Source organism: Eurosta solidaginis, chromosome 4 (genome assembly GCF_040869045.1).
Source record: "Eurosta solidaginis isolate ZX-2024a chromosome 4, ASM4086904v1, whole genome shotgun sequence".
Taxonomy (NCBI): Eukaryota; Metazoa; Arthropoda; class Insecta; order Diptera; family Tephritidae; genus Eurosta; species Eurosta solidaginis.
In genome coordinates, this window is record NC_090322.1 from 67993692 (window position 1) to 68014877 (window position 21186).

Consider the following 21186-nt stretch of genomic DNA (forward strand, 5'->3'; position numbering starts at 1 on the left):
CCATTTTTATTATAATCTAAAATGCAATTATATTTTTTAATGAAGTCGAGTCCCAAAATTCCATCACATGGGATTGGGAAATTGTCTTCTACTATGTGAAATGTGTGTCTTATTAAAATACTATCATCTGTTAGATCTGCTTTTACCGTTCCAAGTGTGCTTGTTATGCCTCGACCAATACCTTTTAAATCTGTGATCTGTGATTTATTTATTGTGACATTACTGTCAATTTGACCCTTCTTTATTATTGAGATATCCGCTCCTATATCTATCAGGAACGTCGAAGTTGACTTATTTAGGGTAGTATTGGAAGATATGTAGCTGTTTAGATGCAAGTTGAATGTGCATATTTTAATACCGTTAGAATTTACTGTTGGAGTGGAGTTTGCTGGTTTTCCTGTTGGTTTATATTACTGAGATTGCTCGTGTTACTCTGATTGGATGATCTTGACTGACCTCCAAAATTACGTCTTTGGATATTATTATTTTGTCTATTACTATTGCTGTTATTATATCTGTTAGTATTACCGTAATATCTTCGGTTTTGGTTACCTCGATAATTATTATTTTGGTAGCTTTTTCGGAAGTTACCTCGGTAATTACCTTGTGAGCGCGTCAGGCGTAACACTGTATTTGGGTTACCCGTGACTTCAGTACAGCTATTCGTGAATTTTGAAATAGCCTAGTTCATAGATGTGAACGTTCCTGCTTGCATTATCAGTTTAACTCTTTCGTTAGCCGAGTTTTTACACATGGCCTTTACAGCTAATTGTGTGGCATATTTGGTTGCCACCTCAGGTGCAAGGCCGTCTGATATCTAAGCACCTTCCAACGATTTTGTTAATTTTTCGATTTCGGCAGTGTACTGGTTAGCTGTTTTACTACGCTGTTGGACGTTTAGGAGTTTTGCTGTTAAAACTTCTACAGATTCACCTTTAATTGCTGAATTCAACTTTTGCCTTATTGCTAGCATTGAATTTTCAGTGCTCAAAAGGTTTCTAGCTGTTCACTTGATCTTAGTTTATATCATGGAGACTTCTATGGTCTCGTGAGTATCCTTAATGTGTTCTCGGATATCTAGTGCGTCTAAGTAGCTATGTAAGTTCTCATGTTTGCCATCAAACTCAGGTAGAATTGACGAAGCCGTTTTTAAGAATTCTACTGTGGTTTGAACCATTTTGTCTTTTCTTGTTTGGTAGTTTGGCGTCTCTGTTAAAATTTCCTTTTGTTCCTGTTTTTCTTCTTCTTTAAACTCAGTTGAGCAGAGCTCACAGAGTATATTAACTTTGATTGGATAACGGTTGGTCGTACAGGTATAAATGAATCGAGATGGATATAGACTTCCATATATCAAAATCATCAGGATCGAAAAAAAATTTGATTGAGCCATGTCCGTCCGTCCGTTAACCCGATAACTTGAGTAAATTTTGAGGTATCTTGATGAAATTTGGTATGTAGGTTCCTGAGCACTCATCTCAGATCGCTATTTAAAATGAACAATATCGGACTATAACCACGCCCACTTTTTCGATATTGAAAATTTCGAAAACCGAAAAAGTGCGATAATTCATTACCAAAGACGGATAAAGCCATGAAACTTGGTAGGTGAGTTGAACTTATGACGCAGAATAGAAAATTAGTAAAATTTTGGACAATGAGCGTGGCACCGACCACTTTTAAAAGAAGGTAATTTAAAACTTTTGCAAGCTGTAATTTGGTCGTTGAAGATATCATAATGAAATTTGGCAGGAACGTTACTCTTATTACTATATGTATTCTTAATAAAAAATTTGCAAAATCGGAGAACGACCACGCCCACTTTAAAAAAAAATTTTTTTTTAAAGTCAAATTTTAACAAAAAATTTAATATCTTTACAGTATATAAGTAAATTAATTATGTCAACATTCAAGTCCAGTAATGATATGGTACAACAAAATGTAAAAATAAAAGAAAATTTCAAAATGGGCGTGGCTCCGCCCTTTTTCATTTAATTTGTATAGGATACTTTTAATGCCATAAGTCGAAGAAAAATTTACCAATCCTTGTGAAATTTGGTAGGGGCTTAGATTCTGGGACGATAACTTATTTCTGTGGAAAAGGGCGAAATCGGTTGAAGCCACACCCAGTTTTCATACACAGTCGACCGGGTGTACTTCCGCTCGGCCGTTAACACGATAACTTGAGCAAAAAGCGATATATCTTTACTAAACTCAGTTGACGTACTTATCTGAACTCACTTTGTATTGGTATAAAAAATGGCCGAGATCCGACTATGACCACACCCGCTTTTTCGATATCGAAAATTACCAAAAACGAAAAAATGCCATAATTCTATACCAAATGCGAATAAATAATAGTTTAAAAAAACTAAAAAAAACACGCTTTTATAGCTAACCGAACTAAAAAATAGAAAATAACTTTCAATTAAAAAGAGTTTATATAACAGTAGTAGGTCAAACAATCATTTATAGTTCACCACCTCAAAATAAAATTATAATAAAATTTAAGTTATTAACAGAATAATTTAATTCACAGTAAAAAGCGTGGGGTGTATTTGACTACATTTCAAATCTTTCCTCTCAGATAGTTGCCAATAGAATGATTGTAACATTCAATATCAAGCACCCCACGCTTTTTACTGTGAATTAAATTATTCTGTTAATAACTAAAATTTTATTATAATTTTATTTTGAGGTGATTAACTATAAATGATTATTTGACCTTCTACTACTATTATATACTTTTTTTAATTGAACATTATTTTCTATTTTTTAGTTCGGTTAGCTACAAAAGCGTGTTTTTTTAGTTTTTTTAAACTATTATTTATTTTTAATTTTTTAGTTCAAGTAATTTTAAAGGTTTTAGTCGAGAGTGATGAAACCTCGAAACGCCAGCGGTCCATGGATGAATCCAACCCCACGGCACCGAAAAGGGCCAAGACGCAGGGACGCTGGACGCGGTCTTTCGCCGAAATTGCCAAGGGTCGGCAGATCATTGGCATTATAGACGAGAGCAGCGCAGATGGCAGGATCCCGAAACAACAGTGGAAGTGGGTCGAGGCCGCTACGGAGCCCGTTAAGACAACCCTGGTCCACCGCCATCTTACACCGATGCAGGGTGGTTCCAGGGCAATGTCAAGCTAATTGCCTGTGACGACGCCAGGTCGGTAAACCTCTATAGGGCCGCCGTCACGCTGATAGGGATGGTATATCCGGGCGCGCGTCTCAAGGTAGTGGAGGCGCGTGATATCCCCTCACGCCCAAGGGCTAGAGCCTGGGTTCCAGTGACGCCAACGGACCCAGCTGACATCCTGGAGCTGCTCCAGGAGTACAACCCACCACAGGTTTGGAAGTCAACCCGGATAAAACCGAGCTTGTCCTCTTCACGAGGTACAAAGTACCAAATCTTACACCGCCAAGAATTGGGGGTAAGTTCTTACCGTTTAGCGATCAAGTCAAGTATTTGGGAGTCATTCTGGATAGGAAGCTATTATGGAGTGACCATATAGTGGAGCGATCCAAGAAGGCAGCGGCAGAGCTGTTCACCTGCAGAGGGCAATTGCCACCTCCTGGGGATTCTCCCCTAAGGTGACCAACTGGATTTACACAGCCATTGTGCGCCCGATTCTTCTTTATGGTGCCTTGGTCAGGTGGCCTGCACTAGCTAAAAGTACCTATCTTAAAATGCTTCAAACGGTGCAACGGAGTTCGGAGCTCTGCATTACCGGTGCTCTCGGCTCCACTCCAGATTCCTTTACATACATACATGGATACATAGATAGATACAGGCCAAGCTAATAAAAGCGTGTTAAAAAGGGCTCCAGTATGCTCTTTCGTAGATGTGCCATGCCTCCACTTCTATCATTAATAAAGGAATGCGTTTTTCGCATTATGTGCAAGGTTTCAAATCTATGGTCATTTGGGGTGGTCATAAGTTCAATTGACCTTATGTCCGTTAACCTTATGTCACCCCACCATCACATTATTGCATTGTCATCGAGCCTTGTACGTGCGCAAAGTTTCAATCAAACTTATGGCCATTCAAAATGGTAATAAAGCCAATTGACCTTATGTCACCGCACCATCACATTAATACATTGTCGTCGAGCATTGATACGTGTGCAAAGTTTCTATCAAACTTATGGCCTTTCAAAGTGGTAATAACGCCAATTGACCTTATGGCCGTTGACCTTATGTCACGACACATCACATTAATGCATTGTTATCGAGCCTTGATACGTGTGCAAAGTTTCAATCAAACTTATGGCCATTCAAAGTGGTAATAAGGCCAATTGACCTAATGGCCGTTGACCTTATGTCACCGCACCATCACATTAATTTATTGTCATTGAGCCTTGATACGCGTGCAAAGTTTCAATCAAACCTATGGCCATTCAAAGTGGTAATAAGGCCAATTGACCTTATGACCGTTGACCTTATGTCAACACACCACCACATTAATGCATTGTCATCGGTCCCTGATACATATGAAAAGTTTCAAATTAATCAGACTTCTAGAAACCTGTGAAAATTAAGCTCAAAGATTCCGTTACATACAGGCCAAACTAACAAAAGCGTGTTAAAAAAGGGATTAAACATGGTATTTGGATTGGTTTATTGACGCAAAATATAACTTTAGAAAAAAACTTTGTAAAATGGGTGTGACACCTACCATATTAAGTAGAATGAAATGAAAAAGTTCTGCAGGGCGAAATAAAAAACCCTTGAAATCTTGGCAGGAATACTGTTCTTGGTATTATATATATAAATAAATTAGCGGTATCCAACAGATGAAGTTCTGGGTCACCCTGGTCCACATTTTGGTCGATATCTGGAAAACGCCTTCACATATACAACTACCACCACTCCCTTTCAAAAGTCTCATTAATACCTTTAATTTGATACCCATATCGTACAAACACATTCTAGAGTCACTCCTGGTCCACCTTTATGGCGATATATCGAAAAGGCGTCGACCTAAACAACTAAGCCCCACGCGCCGTTATAATACTCATTAACACCTTTCATTTGATACCCATATCGTACAAACATATTCTAGAGTCACCCCTGGTCCACCTTTATGGCGATATCTCGAAAAGGCGACCACCTATAGAACTAAGGCCCACTCCATTTTAAAAAGACTCATTAACACCTTTCATTTGATACCCATATGATACAAACACATTCTAGAGTCACCCCTGGTCCACCTTTATGGCGATATCTCGAAAAGGCGTCCACCTATAGAACTAAGGCCCACTCCCTTTTAAAATACTCATTAACACCTTTCGTTTGATACCCATATTGTAAAAACGCATTCTAGAGTCACCCCTGGTCCACCTTTATGCCGATATCTCGAAAAGGCGACCACCTATAGAACTACCACCACTCCCTTTTAAAACCCCCATTAATACCTTTAATTTGATACCCATATCGTAAAAACACATTCTAGAGTCACCCCGGTCCACCTTTATGGCGATATCTCAAAAAGGCGTCCACCTATAGAACTAAGCCCCACGCCCTTTTAAAACACTTATTAACACCTTTCGTTTGATACCCATATTGTACAAACGCATTCCAGAGTCACCCCTGGTCCACCTTTATGCCGATATCTCGAAAAGGCGACCCCCTATACAACTACCACTACTCCCTTTTAAAACCCTAATTAATACCTTTAATTTGATACCCATACCGTACAAACAAATTCTAGAGTCACCCCTGGTCCACCTTTATGGCAATATCTCGAAAAGGCGTCCACCTATAGAACTAAACCCCAGGCCCTTTTGAAATACTCATTAACACCTTTCGTTTGATACCCATATTGTACAGAACGCATTCTAGTCACCCCTGGTCCACCTTTATGGCAATATCTCGAAAAAGCGTCTTCTAAATAGTCTACTTCCTTCTTGAAACTCGTTGGTACTATGAATTCTATATCATATTTTGCCAGTGAGGACTACAATTTGTCTCTAATACTGGAAAAAATTTGATATGCTTGGTCTTTTCGATTGCCGTCGAGTTTACCATTTAGCTGTTGAATTATTTTTCCTATTTTGTTAAATGCTTCAACTATTATTTGAAGATGCTTTACTACTGTTTCTGCCTTAACTTTTGTACTTTTATTAATACATTTGTAGGATTTTTCTCCTATCGTTTTTTCTTCTATGAGTAGTTTAACGATATCTTCCCATTTGCCCATTGAGGATGTCAGTTAAAATTTAGTTAAACCTTATCTAAACCGTCTGCGCGGCTAGCATATCGTTTTTAAGGAATTTATTACGGGTTGAGTAGAGTTTCAGAAACAATCTGATGCAACTGACTACGCAGATGATTAGAAGTATGATCTTAATAGTATCTAGTGCCTCTGTATGGTCTTCTACTTGGACTGAGTTTACAACGTTTGCCGTTTGTTTTTCTATTTTTGATTCTTGGCCTCCCATCGTAAAAAAAAATATGAAGACAAAAAATTTTTGCGTTTTTTTTTTCTTTTATTAAATTTTTTTTTTCAATATTTTAATCTGTTCTTCCCATAAATTTTATTTCCCATCTATATATCTCTTCAGCTGCTGTTGCGTGTGGGTTCCTAACATTCCATATTGTTGGTTCCCCAGGCATCTTAATAAGTTTCCAATGACTCTTCAACCAAATTAGAGTTTTTTCCTCATCTGCAATTTTAATTTCATTTTTAAGGTCCCCAAGTGGGCCTTTTAGATAACTTTATTTGTATTTTATTTATATATATATTTTTTTTTTCAACACCCTAATGTTTACATTGCTGGGTTTGGTTTTTATTTTGATAATTATTTTTCCTTAATTCCTTGATTTCTTTTTGTAGTTTAATTATTTCTGCCTGATTTGTGCTTAAATTAATTTTTTCATAAATCTTGGCTATTGTTTTTCGAATGGCAAATTGCTTTCCTCCTCTTTTTCTTTTCAATTTTATCGGTTTTGGAACTTTAGGTTCCTCAATTTTTTGAATCTTATTTCTCTGTCTATATTCCTCAATTGTTATTGGCTTAGGGCCTTGTTTGGGTATTTCAGGTGTTTTGTTTTCACCTTCTTGGAACTTAAGATTTAGTTTAACTAATCTTTCAAACATTTGATCAAATTGGCTTTGACTTTGTATGTCCTCTTCTTGGAACATATCTCAAAATTTAGCAAAACAAGTAAGGAAGGCTAAGTTCGGGTGTAACCGAACATTACATACTCAGTTGAGAGCTGTGGAGACAAAGTAATGGAAAATCACCATGTTGTAAAAAGAACCTAGGGTAACCCTGGAATGTGTTTGTATGACATGTGTATCAAATGGAAGGTATTAAAGAGTATTTTAAGAGGAAGTGGGCCCTAGTTCTATAGATGGACGCCATTTAGGGATATAGCCATAAAGGTGGACCAGGCCTGACTCTAGAATTTGTTTGTACGATATGGGTATCAAATGAAATGTGTTAATGATAATTTTAAAAGGGAGTGTGCCTAAGTTCTATAGGTGGACGCCTTTTCGAGATATCGCCATAAAGGTGGACCAGGCGTGACTCTAGAATTTATTTTGTACGATATGGGTATCAAATGAAAGGTATTTATGAGTATTTTAAAAGGGTGTGGACCTAAGTTCTATAGATGGACGCCTTTTCGAGATATCGCCATAAAGATGGACCAGGGGTGACTCTAGAATTTGTTTGTACGATATGGGTATCAAATGAAAGGTGTTAATGAGTATTTTAAGAGGGCGTGGGCCTTAGTTCTATATGTGGACGCATTTTCGAGATATCGCCATAAAGGTGGACCAGGGGTGACTCTAGAATTTGTTTGTACTATATGGGTATCAAATGAAAGGTGTTAATGAGTATTTTAAAAGGGAGTGGGCCTTAGTTCTATAGGTGGACGCCTTTTCAGAACATCGTTATAAAAGTGGACCAGGGTTGACTCTAGAATGCGTTTGTACAATATGGGTATCAAATGAAAGGTGTTAATGAGTATTTAAAAAGGGCGTGGGCCTTAGTTCTATAGGTGGACGCCTTTTCGAGATATCGCCATAAAGGTGGACCAGGTGTGACTCTAGAATTTGTTTGTACGATATGGGTATCAAATGAGTATTTTAAAAGGGAGTCGGCCTTAGTTCTATAGGTGGATGACTTTTCGAGATATCGCCATAAAGGTGGGCCAGGGGTGACTCTAGAATTTTTTTTGTACGATATGGGTATCAAATGAAAGGTGATGAGTATTTTAAAAAGCAGTGGGCCTTAGTTCTATATGTGGACGCCTTTTCGAGATATCGCCATAAACGTGGACCAGGGGTGACTCTAGAATGTGTTTGTACGATATGGGTATCAAATTAAAGGTATTAATGAGGGTTTTAAAAAGGAGTGGCCTTTAGTTGTATATGTGAAGGCGTTTTCGAGATATCGACCAAAATGTGGACCAGGGTGATCTAGAACATCATCTGTCGGGTACCGCTAATTTATTTATATATGTAATACCACGAACAGTATTCCTTCCAAGATTCCAAGGGCTTTTGATTTCGCCCTGCAAAACTTTTTCATTTTCTTCTACTTAATAAGGTAGGTGTCACACCCATTTTACCAAGTTTTTTTCTAAAGTTATATTTTGCGTCAATAGACCAATACAATTGCCATGTTTCATCCCTTTTTTCGTATTTGGTATATAATTATGGCATTTTTTTCATTTTTCGTAATTTTCGATATCGAAAAAATGGGCGTGGTCATAGTCGGATTTCGGCCATTTTTTACACCAATACAAAGTGAGTTCAGATAAGTACGTGAACTGAGTTTAGTAAAGATATATCGAATTTTGCTCAAGTTATCGTGTTAACGGCCGAGCGGAAGGACAGACGGTCGACTGTGTATAAAAACTGGGCGTGGCTTCAACCGATTTCGCCCTTTTTCACAGAAAACAGTTATCGTCCTAGAATCTAAGCCTCTACCAAATTTCACAAGGATTGGTAAATTTTTGTTCGACTTATGGCATTAAAAGCATCCTAGACAAATTAAATGAAAAAGGGCGGAGCCACGCCCATTTTGAAATTTTCTTTTATTTTTGTATTTTGTTGCACCATATCATTACTGGAGTTGAATGTTGACATAATTTACTTATATACTTGTAACGTAGCGTTACAATAACGTAACCACCCCTTGTATTTCCTTATTCACTTAAACCTGAACCTCCCTGTACTCATTTTTCTATAGCATATCCAACAACCACTAAATTACAAACCAATAGCGTAGCCAACAACCACTAAAATAGCAAACCAATGAAAAACACAATAACGGAGCGTTGAATTCTCAACCAGTTTGTGTCACCACCCATATAAACACTGAATTTGCATTTTTGCAATTCAGTCCTCGCAGGTGAGCCAGCGGGAGTGGTTGTCCTTTTAAAGACAAAATTGCCACTCCTGCTAGCCAGCTGAGTGGAAGGGGCGCTGTCATGGCGCGGGTCACCCTCCACCCAGGTAAGGACGAGCGGGGCGGATGCCTTTGTGCTATTGCCACCCGCCGCCCCCCCTGGGTGTTGAGCGGCCCGACGCCTTGATGACTAAGTCACCCCTCCCCCTCAGCTCTGGCTTCGGCCAGCTGAGTGGAAGGGGCGCTGTCATGGCGCGGGTCACCCTTCACCCAGGTAAGGACGAGCGGGGCGGATGCCTTTGTGCTATTGCCACCCGTCGCCCCCCTGGGTGTTGAGCGGCCCGACGCCCTAAAGACTACATAACCCCCTCCCCCTCAGCTCTGGCTTCGGCTAGTTGAGTGGAAGGGGAGCCGTCACGGCACGGGTCACCCTTCACCCGGGTAAGGACGAGCGGGGCGGATGCCTTTGTGCTATTGCCACCCGTCGCCCCCCTGGGTGTTGAGCGGCCCGACGCCTTAATGACTATACCCCCCCTCCCCCTCAACTCTGGGTTCGGCCGTGAGTCGATGCGTGCGCATAAGGGGCTACCGTTGTGCCGTTAGGGTGCACTTCCCCTCCGCGCACGGATCGATCCACGGTATATCGGCTGGTACAGCCCCGCCCCTCTTACGCACCTTCTATAAGCGTGCAACTAGGGAGGCGGGGGTGTCCAGCAGTGAAACCAGCACTAACGAGTCCTCGCAGTCTCTTCCGCAGGTGACTGACCCCGCGACTACCACAGCTGCCGAAGAAGAGCGACTAGAGATCCCGTTGCAGCCGACCGACCAATACCAGCCCGTTGGTACGCCTATCCGACCCCGCCCGGAACACGCAGCCGCTGTCCAGGTAAACCCCGTCGCCGGCCTATTTTCTCTTTCTCTCTCTGCCCTGGTACGCGCTCCGTAGCCCACCGCCGCTGCCGTCGCACCGTCGCCCCTCTGGTGCCACCGCTGCTACGACGACCGTTGGCCGTTCGCCATCCTACCGCCGTTGAGCCGCTGTATCCGTCCCGCCGCTGCTACGACGACCGTTGGCCGTTCGCCATCCTACCGCCGTTAATCCGCTGCATCCGTCACGCCGCTGCTACGACGACCGTTGGCCGTTCGCCATCCTACCGCCGTTAAGCCGCTGCTACGACGACCGTTGGCCGTTCGCCATCCTACCACCGTTAAGCCGCTGCATCCGTCACGCCGCTGCTACGACGACCGTTGGCCGTTCGCCATCCTACCGCCGTTAAGCCGCTGCATCCGTCACGCCGCTGCTACGACGACCGTTGGCCGTTCGCCATCCTACCGCCGTTAAGCCGCTGCATCCGTCACGCCGCTGCTACGACGACCGTTGGCCGTTCGCTATCCTACCGCCGTTAAGCCGCTGCATCACCGTCCCTCCAGTTCCCTGGTGCCGTCACTTCGTCTATACCGCTACACCCATCCGTCCGCTAATACTGTCCGCCGTCCAGCCACTGCGCTCATACTACTGTACCAATCCGTCCGCTAATACTGTCCGCCGTCCGGCTGCCGCGCTGATCCCGCCGCTGCTCCCGGACAACCGTACCATCCCGCCCGCTACCGCACCGCCGCTAAACCACCGTACCGACCCCTCCGCTACTACTACGCCTATTAGCCACCGCCTCCATCTTTGTACGGAAAGCTGCTGTCCGCCTCATATCCCCAGCCGTGTGTGCGTGCGTTCGTAACACATAAATATCGTGTATTTATTCAGTAGGGGTTTGTGGGACCTTTACTCGACTCTGGATTGACTGTTACCCCAGCCTTAGACAAAACCCACCTCATAAATGGCGCCCGAGCAGGGACCCTCCTCCGCAGATGACCGTGGAAAAACAACTACAACCACCACCAACACTGCCGGGGCGGGTTCGACGAACGCACCGCTAGAAACAACACACACACACGCTCCGGAAGGCACGCTGCTGAACACCGACTCGCTCAATTGGATCTACCTACTTAGGAAGGAGAAGCTGATCGAGGAGTGTAAGGAACACCGAATCGACGTGGAAGGCCAAACCGTAGCCGAGCTGCGCCGCGCACTGAGTACTTACGTGCGAGCGAAACGCGCCAGGAAATCCAGTGAAGACCTGTTGAAAGAGCTGGAACGAGAAGTGAACGAGGAAGAGGGGAAGTTCGCTACGCTACCCCAGCCAACAACAAAGCCGATCCCTTCAATCCAGATCCACAGCCCACAGCCGCACGGAGGAAAGGGAGAGAACGCATTACCAAAACGAGACGAAATGAGCGACGGTGAACTTATGAATACCGTTCGCCGCTGGGACTTGCACTTTTCGGGGGAGGAGTCACTGCACGAATTTCTTGAGAGGATAGAGGAGCTTGCCGAATGCTACCGCATCCCCGTTGACCGACTCCTCCCAACACTGCCGGAGCTTCTACGTGGGAAAGCACTGCAATGGTACCGCGTCCGTAAGCAACACATACACCGCTGGAGCGATCTGCGTAGGGAGGTGCAAAATTTTTTTCTACCTAAGCGACACATACGACATTTGGAAGAGGCCATCCGACAACGCAAACAGCAAGGCCGAGAGAAGGCCAAGGACTACATCCTCGCACTGGAAACGCTGATCCGCCAACACCCGACGATGTGCGAAGAGAATCACCTCGAACGGATCTATGATGGTCTACGCGTGGAATACCGCCTTTTTGTTAAACGCAGCGAGTTTAGGACGATCGAGGAGCTCCTGGAGCTAACGGAAGAGTATGAGCTGTTAAGAGGCGAGGAAGCGAAACAGGGAAAAATGGTGGCCCACAGCCTATACCACCTACCCATGGAATACGACAGCAAAGAGTGCTGTTGGCGCTGCAAGGAACGCGGACACCACCGCTTCCAATGTAAGGGCCCCTGGAGGAAGTTCTGCTCCCGGTGTGGCCAAGACAACATCCTCTCCAGGGACTGCCCATGCCCTCCGACTAGCCCAACTACCGAGAACGCACCCCGAACGCCGTCCAACGCTATTAAAGGAAGCCGCCAAGCACCGTACGTCCGACCAGAGAAGCCGAAGGAACCACCCGCCAGCAAATCGACCGCAAAAACACAAGTAGATGGCCGATTCTATATACCAGTGGTCATCGAGGACATGAGCGTGCGCGCACTAGTGGACACCGGCGCCACCCTATCCTATGTAGATGACACCGTACGGAAACACCTAGAAAAGAACAACATCAAGGCACGCCCCAACAAGCGAAGTATCCAGCTGGCAGACCAAACGTGCGTCTTTACCTCGAATTCCTACCCGGCAAGGATTGTGTATCAAGGACGAGCCACAGACGCGATGCTGTCCGTTATCCCAAACTTGGCCGAACAGGTAATTCTCGGAATGGACTTCCTAAGAAAGAGGGGAATCATCCTCACTCTGGATGGCCAGCCGCTAGAGGCCACCGTGACCAAGAGAGCACCCGAACTGGATACGCTATGTACATTGACGAGCCGAGAACACCTGAGCGACGAACAAAACACGGAACTGGGAAACTTCCTGGCGCATCACCAAAAGCGGTTTGGCGAAATCATCGGACCAAGCACTGCAGCCGAGCATACGATTCGTCTCAAACACAACCGACCGCTGAAGCAACGATACTACCCCAGCAACCCGGCCATGCAACAAGTAATCAACGAAGAGGTAGACGAGTTATTAGCCGGAGGAAGAATAGAACCATCACGAAGCGCGTACAGCTCGCCAATCGTGCTAGTCCGCAAAAAACAGGGCACGTGGAGGATGTGCATCGATTACCGTCAACTCAACGCCGCCAGCGAACCAGACGCTTACCCGTTGCCGCAAATTGGAGCCATTCTCGACCAGCTGAAAGAGGCGAAATTCATCTCGACCATTGACTTGAAGAACGGCTACTGGCAAATCCCGCTCGCCAGAGCATCCCGACCATACACCGCATTCACAGTTCCTGGCAGAGGGTTGTTCCAGTGGAAAGTCATGCCATTTGGCCTACACTCTGCTCCGGCTACCTTACAACGTGCTCTGGATTCGATACTTGGACCCGAACTCCAACCAAAAGTTTTCGCCTACCTGGACGATATCATCGTATTGGGAGATACCTTCGCAGAACACTTGGCGATCTTGAGGGAAGTGTTCGAGCGCCTACAAAGACACAGGATGCAAGTAAACTTCGAAAAATGCAGCTTCGTCCAGCAACAACTCCATTACCTAGGACATATCATCAGTTCGAAAGGAATTCACACCGATCCAGCAAAAGTATCCGCTGTACAGGAGATGCCCGCACCGAAAACGCTCAAAGAGCTCCGCCGTTTTCTTGGACTCGCGTCATGGTACCGCCGCTTCGTGGCAGACTTCTCTACGCTCGCCGCGCCGCTTAACCAACTGCTGAAAAAGGGACAAGTCTGGAAATGGGAGGCGCAACAAAATCACGCTTTCAAAGCTCTCAAGGATAAGCTCTCCAGCGCGCCAATACTTTGTTGTCCGGACTTCTCTCGACCGTTTTTTCTCCAGACCGACGCGAGCGGAGAGGGCCTGGGCGTCGTGCTCTATCAACGCCATTCCGACCACGAGAATGTAGTAGCCTACGCCAGCCGAAGCCTAACCCAGCTGGAAAAGCGATACTCGGCCACCGAACAAGAATGCCTCGCCGTGCTATGGGGTATCCGTAAGATGAGACCGTACCTGGAGGGGTATCACTTCACCGTCATCACCGACCACCACTCACTAAAATGGCTGCACTCACTCCAAAATCCCTCTGGACGTCTGGCAAGATGGGCACTGGAATTGCAACAATATAATTTCGAGATAGAATACCGAAAAGGAGCACAGAACGTGGTAGCCGACGCACTCTCCCGCTGCCCGCTACAACACGCCGATGACGACATTTTGTACACCATAACCAACGGAACAAACGACTGGCACGAGAGGAAAGCAAGACAGGTGCGGGAAAAACCTCAAGCACATCCAGATTACCAGATCGTCGATAACCGACTCTTCCGCCACATTTCCCCGAGAAATCAACTGTCGCGGTCACCGCAATGGAAGCTGTGCATCCCAGCCGACCGACGAAAGGACGTACTACAGGAAGTCCACGACGCCGCCGCCGCCGGACATCTCGGGGTGAAGAAGACGCTTAAGAGAGCACAACAGAACTATTACTGGCCCGGGATGTTCCGCGATGTCCTCAAACACGTACGGAAGTGTATCAGATGCGCAGAATACAAAGTCGAGCAAAGACGCCCAGCAGGATTGATGGCAACCATGCAATCATCACGACCGTGGGAAATAGTAACCGCTGACTTCGTAGGGCCACTACCCCGTTCCAAGCAAGGAAATACTTGCCTCCTTGTTATGGTGGACAAATTCTCCAAGTGGGTGGAGTTAATCCCAGTGCGCCAAGCGACAACGGCAAGCGTAATCAAAGCACTCCAAGAAAGAGTCATATACCGATTTGGCTGCCCGAAAACCTTCCTCACAGACAATGGCAAACAATTCGTTGGGAAGGCATTAGCAACGTTTTTAAAGGACCACCGCATCGACCACAAGTTTACGGCAGCCTACGCCCCGCACGAAAACCCCACCGAGCGAACCAACCGAGTCGTGAAACCCATGATGGCTCAGCGATGCAAGGACGACCACCGCACCTGGGACCAGGAGATACCGCAAATAGCATTCGCGATAAACACGGCCAGCCACGAATCTACAACAGCATCAGCAGCAGAAATCAACTTCGGTAGAGACCTTGCAGCACCGCAGCAAGTGCGCACGGAGGGAGCAGTACCAGCAGAGCCACCAACCGTACCACCGTCCATCACCAAGTTGTGGGACGAGATAAAAGGGCACCTAGCCAAAGCTTCAAAGCAACAGAAAAAACACTACGACTTACGCAGACGGCAATGGAAGCCACGTATAGGCGAGCAGGTGATGAAAAGGGACCACCCACTCTCATCCGCGGCAGACAAATTCGCCCAGAAGTTAGCACCAAAATTTTCCGGCCCGTACTTGGTGATGGAATACGTTTCGACGAACACGGTAAAATTAGGCCACCCAGAGCAACCAAAGCAGCAACGTGCACACGCGCACTTGCAAGACTTAAAGCCGTACAAATCATAGACAACCCGTTTACCTCTTCATTGCAGGAACCAGACCGTCCAATATGAGTCGAAAACACCGGCAACCCATACCACCGGACTCACCACAACCAATACGGCCGTGGCGCCCACCGTTTGAGGCAACATTATGGCCGGCGAACAAGCCAAAAATCCAAAATATACAAATTTTTCACGGCCCACCAATCTACGACCACCTAATGGCCATCAGGGAACAGGAGTTGGCACCAGAGAAAGGAAAAGCCGACCCGCACGCAAAACAGGTGCCCACAGAAAAGGCAATAAATGAACGGCCGGACCCAGAGGAGTCTATTAAAGAAATTACGCCAAAGCAACAAAAACGGGGCGACACCGAACACAACCAAACAGGGAAAAAAACATCATACGACGAGGGTGACCCTGATCCCGAACAGTTCTTCAGAGAACTGAAATTAAAGCGCTCGGACCACAAGGACAGGAAGAGCTATACGTTCCGCTGGAAAACCAAGCGGGTCAAGGTAAAAATAATAGACAAAACACAGGCGACAGTTTCACTGATGGGGAGAAAAAGGGTGGTACCAATCGAATAACACACGAAGAGGAGGCCGAAAAATATATCTTTCTTTATATACACTTATACAATTTACAAAACTGTTAGACTTAAGACATAAATGAATTGTGAATTATGTTTCAAATAATAAGAAAAAAATATATACTACAAAAACAACAAAAAAAAAAAAAAAAAAAAAAAAAACTAATAACAAACCAATATATATATATATACATATATCTACATAACATTATACAGGGAACACGAGAAGTACGACAACGGATACAGTTTAGTACGACTCCATCCCCGACAAAAAAAAAAAAAAAAAAAAAATAGGAAAATGAAAGATAAATTTTTTTTTTTTTTTTATAAAAAAACAATACTTTTTGCCATTAAAACATGAAATGTTAACATTAACTCTGTTATATATATAAGTGGAATGACTCTGTATATTTTTGAAAAAAAGCAATAATAATTTTTAAATAAAGTGCTTCGCCCACACGCACACCGGCATAACACCTAGGCCACGCCTGGAGATCCACCTTTCCCCCACCGCAGCTTTCCGTCAACCGAAGTGGGAGGGGGACTGTAACGTAGCGTTACAATAACGTAACCACCCCTTGTATTTCCTTATTCACTTAAACCTGAACCTCCCTGTACTCATTTTTCTATAGCATATCCAACAACCACTAAATTACAAACCAATAGCGTAGCCAACAACCACTAAAATAGCAAACCAATGAAAAACACAATAACGGAGCGTTGAATTCTCAACCAGTTTGTGTCACCACCCATATAAACACTGAATTTGCATTTTTGCAATTCAGTCCTCGCAGGTGAGCCAGCGGGAGTGGTTGTCCTTTTAAAGACAAAATTGCCACTCCTGCTAGCCAGCTGAGTGGAAGGGGCGCTGTCATGGCGCGGGTCACCCTCCACCCAGGTAAGGACGAGCGGGGCGGATGCCTTTGTGCTATTGCCACCCGCCGCCCCCCCTGGGTGTTGAGCGGCCCGACGCCTTGATGACTATGTCACCCCTCCCCCTCAGCTCTGGCTTCGGCCAGCTGAGTGGAAGGGGCGCTGTCATGGCGCGGGTCACCCTTCACCCAGGTAAGGACGAGCGGGGCGGATGCCTTTGTGCTATTGCCACCCGTCGCCCCCCTGGGTGTTGAGCGGCCCGACGCCCTAAAGACTACATAACCCCCTCCCCCTCAGCTCTGGCTTCGGCTAGTTGAGTGGAAGGGGAGCCGTCATGGCACGGGTCACCCTTCACCCGGGTAAGGACGAGCGGGGCGGATGCCTTTGTGCTATTGCCACCCGTCGCCCCCCTGGGTGTTGAGCGGCCCGACGCCTTAATGACTATACCCCCCCTCCCCCTCAACTCTGGGTTCGGCCGTGAGTCGATGCGTGCGCATAAGGGGCTACCGTTGTGCCGTTAGGGTGCACTTCCCCTCCGCGCACGGATCGATCCACGGTATATCGGCTGGTACAGCCCCGCCCCTCTTACGCACCTTCTATAAGCGTGCAACTAGGGAGGCGGGGGTGTCCAGCAGTGAAACCAGCACTAACGAGTCCTCGCAGTCTCTTCCGCAGGTGACTGACCCCGCGACTACCACAGCTGCCGAAGAAGAGCGACTAGAGATCCCGTTGCAGCCGACCGACCAATACCAGCCCGTTGGTACGCCTATCCGACCCCGCCCGGAACACGCAGCCGCTGTCCAGGTAAACCCCGTCGCCGGCCTATTTTCTCTCTCTCTCTCTGCCCTGGTACGCGCTCCGTAGCCCACCGCCGCTGCCGTCGCACCGTCGCCCCTCTGGTGCCACCGCTGCTACGACGACCGTTGGCCGTTCGCCATCCTACCGCCGTTGAGCCGCTGTATCCGTCCCGCCGCTGCTACGACGACCGTTGGCCGTTCGCCATCCTACCGCCGTTAATCCGCTGCATCCGTCACGCCGCTGCTACGACGACCGTTGGCCGTTCGCCATCCTACCGCCGTTAAGCCGCTGCTACGACGACCGTTGGCCGTTCGCCATCCTACCACCGTTAAGCCGCTGCATCCGTCACGCCGCTGCTACGACGACCGTTGGCCGTTCGCCATCCTACCGCCGTTAAGCCGCTGCATCCGTCACGCCGCTGCTACGACGACCGTTGGCCGTTCGCCATCCTACCGCCGTTAAGCCGCTGCATCCGTCACGCCGCTGCTACGACGACCGTTGGCCGTTCGCTATCCTACCGCCGTTAAGCCGCTGCATCACCGTCCCTCCAGTTCCCTGGTGCCGTCACTTCGTCTATACCGCTACACCCATCCGTCCGCTAATACTGTCCGCCGTCCAGCCACTGCGCTCATACTACTGTACCAATCCGTCCGCTAATACTGTCCGCCGTCCAGCTGCCGCGCTGATCCCGCCGCTGCTCCCGGACAACCGTACCATCCCGCCCGCTACCGCACCGCCGCTAAACCACCGTACCGACCCCTCCGCTACTACTACGCCTATTAGCCACCGCCTCCATCTTTGTACGGAAAGCTGCTGTCCGCCTCATATCCCCAGCCGTGTGTGCGTGCGTTCGTAACACATAAATATCGTGTATTTATTCAGTAGGGGTTTGTGGGACCTTTACTCGACTCTGGATTGACTGAGTGTTACCCCAGCCTTAGACAAAACCCACCTCATATACTGTAAAGATATTAACTTTTCTTTTAAAATTTGAATTTAAAACAAATTTTTTTAAAAAGTGGGTGTGGTCGTTCTCCGATTTTGCTAATTTTTATTAAGCAGACATATAGTAATACGAGTAACGTTCCTGCCAAATTTCATCATGATATCTTCAACGACTGGCATTTTACAGCTTGCAAAACTTTTAAATTACCTTCTTTTAAAAGTGGGCGGTGCCACGCCCATTGGCCAAAATTTTACTAGTTTTCTATTCTGCGTCATAAGTTCAACTCACCTACCAAGTTTCATCGCTTAATCCGTATTTGGTAATGCATTATCGCACTTTTTCGATTTCTCGAAATTTTCGATATCGAAAAAGTGGGCATGGTTATTGTCCGATATCGTTCATTTTAAATAAAGATCTGAGATGAGTGCCCAGGAACCTACATACCAAATTTCATCAAGATACCTCAAAATTTACTCAAGTTATCGTGTTAACGGACAGACGGACGGACGGACGGATATGGCTCAATCGAATTTTTTTTCGATACTGATGATTTTGATATATGGAAGTCTATATCTATCTCGATTCCTTTATACCTGTACAACCAACCGTTATCCAATCAAAGTTAATATACTCTCTGAGCACTGCTCAACTGAGTATAAAAAAGGTTTTTACAGCAGAAATTTGAATTTTTGCTTGTCAATAGGCAGCCGTTAGGTTGCCCGAATATTTTTCCTGCTTAGAAATTATGTCTAAAACTATTTCAAAATTAAGGTAATTATATTTATTATATTTATACTTATTATGCTGCCAGTTTATTCCGAATGTGGTTCTTTTGTTCCTTCCAAGGTAATATCAATATTTTTACTGGTCATATCCACTGCTCCTGCATCATTTCTATTATAAAGCCCGTAAATTATCATAAAAATTGCTAAATGGCGTCATTTTTGAGTGCTCCAAATTGGTCATATTCACTGCTCCTGCATCAGTTCGATTATAAAGCCCGTAAATTATCATAAACATTGCTAAATGGCGTCATTCTTGAGTGCTCCAAATTGGTCATATCCACTGCTCCTACATCAGTTCGATTATAAAGCCCGTAAATTATCATACAAATTTCTAAATGGCGTCATTTTTGAGTGTTCCGAATTTAATTCATCGAAAACATTATTTGCTTCTTTTACAAGGCTTAGTCTGTAATCAGCCAGTAAAATCCTTGCCAGCTATGAAATTAGGCTGAAAATTTAGCCAGTAGAATCATAGGCAGGATCGCCATATACAAGATTAAAATGCAATAAAAAGAGTTGTGACCTTAATGAGTGAATTCTAAATGTCTTATAATATTAAACTATTCTAAACATATTCTTACATACATATTTACATTTAAGCATACATAATTACATGCATATCTACCTTAAGCATACATACTTACATACCTACATACAACTCGATACAAAATATGTACCTACACATCTGTGTTGGGCTGTGACTTCTGTGGGAAATGCAATGTTTGCAAATTTGCTAGAATTCAAATTTGTTTGGTTGTGTGTTGTACACACACCTGTATTAAAACGTGCGAATGGCTATGTCAGCAATTATCAAATGCATATATATGTGTTGAAGAACATTTAGACTATTTTTGTAGCAGGGTAGCATATTAGACTGATTTAAATATTTGGGATTAAATTGTTGGCTGTTTACACTACACTCTACGCAGACATCAACATAGTCCAGCGAATTAAAACGCTAGGCCATGTTATGCGAATGAAGGATGATGCTCCGGCCAAGAAAGTGTTTCTATCGGAACCCGCCTATGGAAGCAGAGGTAGAGGGCGGCCCCCACTCCGTTGGAAGGACCAGGTGGAAAACGATTTAAACTCCCTTGGAGTGACCAATTGGCGCCGGTTGGCGGAGCGAAGGAGCGACTGGCGCACCTTGTTGGACGGCCATAACCGTTTAGACGGTTAAGCGCCAATTAAGTAAGTAAGTAATTTTAGGCGGTTTGGAGGTGCTTCAAAAAATATTCCCAGCCGCTCCAATACCGACTACGTGTTCTAAAATTTTTTTGCACAAATCACCTTTCTGCGTGAACACACTTTTATGAAAATCTTTTTTATTAGGATATTTGTTTTATGTTGGATATTTAAGGCCGGTTTTTGGATTAAATAAAACGGGTGTGGTATGTGGTTCGGTTGAAAGCGGATGGTTCGGTTGTAACCTATTAGCTGCTCTAACTGCAAATTGCGAAGCTTCAGTCAATTGAACTTGAACCTTCGAGGAGACTAAAGACGTGGTTTCTGTGGTGTGCAACTGTCTATATTTTCTCATTGCTTGAAACAAAGGGCATCTACTAAGGCACATGAATTTTTGCTGAAAAGCTTTTCTTGGTAGAAATACACTGGATGGTTGACAAGCACTGCCGATGGCCCACCCCACCCCCCAGTGGGTTAGGGGGTTAGAATATAGCCGCGGTAGGTATGCCTGTCGTAAGAGGCGGCTAAAATACCAGATTCAA

At 45.3% G+C, this 21186-nt stretch overlaps 2 protein-coding genes across 11 annotated transcripts in view; one reads left to right on the top strand and one right to left on the bottom strand.

Annotated features, from left to right (window-relative positions):
• The window catches only part of LOC137249931 (uncharacterized), a 281596-nt gene that overhangs the window by 165160 nt on the left and 95250 nt on the right, over window positions 1-21186 (top strand). The gene's annotated exons all lie outside the window — the stretch shown is intronic.
• tefu (Serine/threonine-protein kinase tefu) overlaps window positions 1-21186 on the bottom strand; it is a 261095-nt gene that overhangs the window by 149839 nt on the left and 90070 nt on the right. The window lies entirely within an intron of this gene.